Raw genomic sequence first — 5305 nt, forward strand, 5'->3', positions numbered from 1 at the left:
GGATGATACTTCCAAAGTACCTTCGATTGAGTCTGTTTCGATAGTCCGTGAGTTTCTGGATGTGTTTCTTGCACACCTTCCTGGTATGCCACCGGATAGGGATATTGATTTTTGTATTGATCTAGAGCCGGATACTCGCCCCATTTCCATTCCCCCTTATAGAATGGCTCCAGCTGAGTTAAGGGAGTTAAAGGCCTAACTTCAGGAGTTGTTAGGTAAAGGTTTTATTAGACCGAGTGCATCCCCTTGGGGTGCTCCTATTTTATTTGTGAAGAAGAAAGATAGAAGTTTTCGGATGTGCATAGACTACAGGCAGCTGAATAAGGTAACTATTAAGAACAAGTATCCCATTCCTTGCATTGATGATTTGTCCAATCAGTTACAAGGTGCTTGTGTCTTCTCTAAAATTGATTTGAGATCTGGTTATCAGCAATTGAAAATACGGGCAACAGAGTGCCAAAGACTGCTTTTCGAACCAGGTATGGGCATTATGAATTCTTAGTAATGTCTTTTGGGCTTACAAATGCCCCTGCTGCTTTTATGAGCCTGATGAACGGAATTTTTAAGCCATATCTGGACCTCTTTGTTATTGTATTTATTGATGATATACTGATATACTCAAAGAGCAGGAAAGAACATGAGGAGCATTTGAGAATTGTATTGGAGTTGTTAAGGGAGAAAAGGCTTTATGAAAAATTCTCCAAGTGTGAGTTTTGGCTCGATTCAGTGTCTTTCTTGGGGCACGTGGTTTCTAAGGATGGAGTGATGGTGGATCGTTCTAAGATTGAAGCAGTGAAGAGTTGGGTAAGACATACTAATGTTGCAGAGGTAAGGAGCTTTGTTGGTTTAGCTAGCTACTACCGTCGATTCGTCAAGGGATTTTCTTCTATTGCTTCCCAGCTGACAAATTTGACTAAGCACTATGTTCCATTTGTATGGTCGGACGAATGTGAAGAAAGATTTCAGAAACTCAAGACCTTGTTGACTACTGCACCAATTCTTACCTTGCCAGTGGAAGGTAAGAATTTTATTGTTTATTGTGATGCATCTTATTTTGGTTTGGGTGCAGTGCTAATGCAGGAGAGGAATGTAATTGCTTATGCTTCGAGGCAATTAAAAGTGCATAACCGTAACTATCCGACCCATGATTTGGAGTTGGCTGCAGTTGTATTTGCATTAAAGCAATGGAGACATTATCTATATGGGGTCAAGTGTGAAGTTTATACAGATCATCGTAGTTTACAGTATGTCTTTACTCAGAAAGATTTGAATTTGAGGCAGAGGAGGTGGATGGAACTATTGAAAGACTATGATATTACTATTTTGTATCACCCAGGAAAAGCTAATGTTGTGGAAGATGCTTTAAGTAGAAAAGCAGGGAGCATGGGTAGTTTAGCCCACTTACAGGTTTCTAGACCCCACTGGCTAGAGAGTTTCAGACTTTGGCTAATGACTTTATGAGGCTGGAAGTACTAGAGAAAGGAGGATTTTTGGCCTGTGTGGAGGCAAGATCTTCTTTTCTTGAGAAGATTAAGGGAAATCAGTTTGCTGATGAGAAGCTAAGTCGAATTCGAGATATGGTATTGCGAGGAGAGGCTAAAGAGGCAGCAATTGATGAAGAAGGTGTCTTGAGGATTAAGGGAAGGGTATGTGTGCCCCGTGTGGATGATTTGATTCACACTATTCTTACAGAGGCTCATAGTTCAAGGTATTCTATACATCCTGGTGCAACCAAGATGTATCGTGATCTAAAGCAACATTTTTGGTGGAGTAGAATGAAGCGTGACATTGTTGATTTTGTTGCCCAATGTTCGAATTGTCAGCAGGTAAAGTATGAACACCAGAGGCCTGGACGGACACTTCAGAGAATGCCCATTCCTGAATGGAAGTGGGAAAGAATTGCAATGGATTTCGTAGTTGGTCTTCCAAAGACATTAGGTAAGTTTGATTCTATTTGGGTAATTGTTGACAGGTTAACTAAGTCTGCTCACTTCATTCCGGTTAAGATGACTTACAATGCCGAGAAGTTAGCCAAACTCTATGTCTCTGAGATTGTTCGATTGCATGGAGTTCCACTTTCCATCATATCCGATAGAGGTACGCAATTTACTTCTAAGTTTTGGAGGTCATTACATGTTGAATTAGGTACTAGACTGGATTTTAGTACTGCATTTCACCCTCAGACGATGGTCAGTCTGAGCGAACGATTCAAGTGTTGGCGGATATGCTTCGTGCATGTGTGATAGAATTTGGTGGTCATTGGGATAAATTTTTACCTTTGGCAGAGTTTTCATACAACAATAGCTATCACTCGAAAATTGATATGGCGCCATTTGAGGCATTGTATGGGAGGAGATGCAGGTCACCCATTGGTTGGTTTGATGCATTTGAGGTTAGACCCTGGGGTACTGATCTTCTGAGGGAATCATTAGAGAAAGTGAAATTTATTCAAGAAAAGCTTTTAGCCGCTCAGAGTAGGCAGAAGGAATATGCAGATCGAAAGGTTAGAGACTTGGATCTTATAGAGGGTGAACAAGTCTTGCTAAAGGTTTCACCCATGAAAGGTGTGATGCGGTTTGGTAAGAGAGGTAAGCTAAGTCCGAGGTATATTGGACCATTTGAAGTACTTAAGCGCGTGGGGGAGGTGGCCTATGAATTAGCCTTGCCTCCAGGACTGTCAGGAGTGCACCCGGTGTTTCATGTGTCTATGCTAAAAAAATACCATGGTGATGGAAACTACATTATTAGTTGGGATTCAGTTCTTCTTGATGAGAATTTGTCTTATGAGGAGGAGCCTGTTGCTATTCTAGATAGGGAGGTCCGCAAGTTGAGATCAAAGGAGATTGCATCTATCAAGGTTCAGTGGAAGAATCGGCCAGTTGGAGTCCACTTGGGAGAGTGAGGTTGATATGCAAGAAAGATATCCACATCTTTTTACAGACTCAGGTACTTTTTCCCGCCCTTGCCTTTCTTCCTATGATCGTTCTAGGACGAACGATGGGTAAATTGGAATCTATTGTAACGATCATTTTGATCGTTTTGAGCACTAGAATTTTTAATGTCAGAAAATACTTTCCGATAGATTTAAATGGGTGTTTTGGACTATTCATAACTACAATTATAGAAATAATGTGGTATTTTTAATAACTTATTTAGTTGGTGGTTAAAGAATATAACATTAAAATTAGTAGGATTTAATATTTAGTAACCCATAATTTATCCCCATATAATTTATACCCATATATATAATTAATAATGAAAATTAATTAATTAGTTAAAGAAATAAGGGTTGTTATTATTTAATATTGAAGATAGGCGGCATGCCCTCTTCTTCTTGTTCGTAGCGTCGCCGACCACTTTGTTAACAAGGCTACAGGTAAATCCAAGCCAATTCCAAATTTATGTTATAAATACTTATAGTTGGTTGCCATTAATTTCTTTATTATTATTGTGTTAAAGGGTTTTATTAAGTGGATTATAGGAAGTATATAAAGAAATTGGGAGAAGTATTTAATGTTAGTGTTTCTGAGATTGGGGGATAAGGTTTAAGATACTAATTTATTATGGGTGGCGTCAATTGTTTAATAGGAGACGAAAAGGGTAACAATTAATTAGAATACATATATAAATAGAATAAAGTTAGCAGTGTGTTGCTAATATGAATTATGTATCACCAATGACCAATTGGATTTGAGGGAATATAATATGGTTATGAGTAATGTTTTAGTGGGGGTAAAAATTGGTTTGGTGGCTGTGAAGTTATTATAACGTTATGGTGTTGGGTATATGGAAGATGGGAAACGTATAAAGAAGGTGTGGTAGCAAATTGAAATAAGCTATTGTAAGTTAATATGTAGGTACAATCTATGTGTTGGATTGGTTTAGTTACCCATCATATGCTATATGTGTATGGCATGTGTGATGAGTTCAAGTTTGATAGTGAGATATTATATAATAAATAAAGTTTGATATATTGAGATAGGTAATTAAATATTTGGTGTATTATACTATATGATTATTATTAAAATTGTGCTAAGTGGAGGAATTAAGACTTACTCTTAGGTTTGAATTTTAGGAAATATATATATATATATATATATATATATAAAGTTAGGTGAATTTTGGGTCTACGCTAGACATAAAATAATATGAGTATTTATGGGCTTGTAAACTCATAAATTATGCATATATGCTTGATAGATTGGAATAGTCGGAGGCATTGAGGAAAGGAAAGGTATTGGAGAAGTAGCTTGCTTGACTTCGGTTCTTCGTTGGAGGTAGGTTATGGTTTATTTCTATGTGATAGATAAACTCTAAATAGCGATTGATATGTATTGCATGATATTGTAAAGTTTCCTATGTACTTGATTGTGTGGTTGTATGTTTTGATTGTGTGGTTTGTGGTTGGCCTAAAATTATGAGACTGTTGAATTCTAATCTTGAACCCTCTCTATTAAAATGACGCCTTGAATTAAGAAGGCTTGATGAAATAAAATAATGAGATAATTGGATCGGAGTGCCACGTTCCGACACGGTATTGTGGGATCGGAGTGTCACGTTCCGACACGGTATATGGGATCGGAGTGTCACGTTCCGACACGATAACATCAAAGGAAAGGAATCTTGAATTAACTTAATATACTCAATCTCAAAGAACCTATTTTCCAAATGAGTATGGTGTGGAGGCATGAGTCCTCATAGGTGTGCTTGATATTGTGATTGGTGGTGTACCTATTATGGTGTTGTTGTCAATGGTTCATGTGTTTGTTGTTTGCCACCTGTTAAGTATTGTAGTTGATTTTATATTATTATTCAATGTATATTGGTTTCTATTTTGAGTTGGCCGATGATACCTACTCAGTACGTGTTCCTTGTACTGACCCCTACTTGTATTTTCTTCTTTGTTCTTTTGTGGAGTGCAGCAAGTGTACCATCGACTTCGACTCGCCCTCAGCTCTAGTCAGTCTCCAGCACATCATAGTTCAGGGTGAGCTATTATTTCTAGCTCGTGCTGGATTCTCTCATTCACGTCTTGATGTCTTTGAATTTCGGACATGGACCATCTTTTTACTTATTTTGGTTTTCTTAAATACTCTTAGACTTGGTAATTTGAGGATAGATGTTCTTGATGTGATGACTTCCAGATTTTGGGGATAATAAGTGTTAAACTTTAGAAGCCTATTTAATTGGTTACATTAATAAGTTTTGGATCTTCCGCATTATTTTTGTTATTCATAGTTGAACTATTGGTAAATGTTGAGGTTTAGATTTGTTGGTTCGTTCACCTAGTAGGTTAAGTGTGGGT

This window comes from Solanum pennellii, chromosome 3, assembly GCF_001406875.1.
Source record: "Solanum pennellii chromosome 3, SPENNV200".
NCBI classification, from domain to species: domain Eukaryota; kingdom Viridiplantae; phylum Streptophyta; class Magnoliopsida; order Solanales; family Solanaceae; genus Solanum; species Solanum pennellii.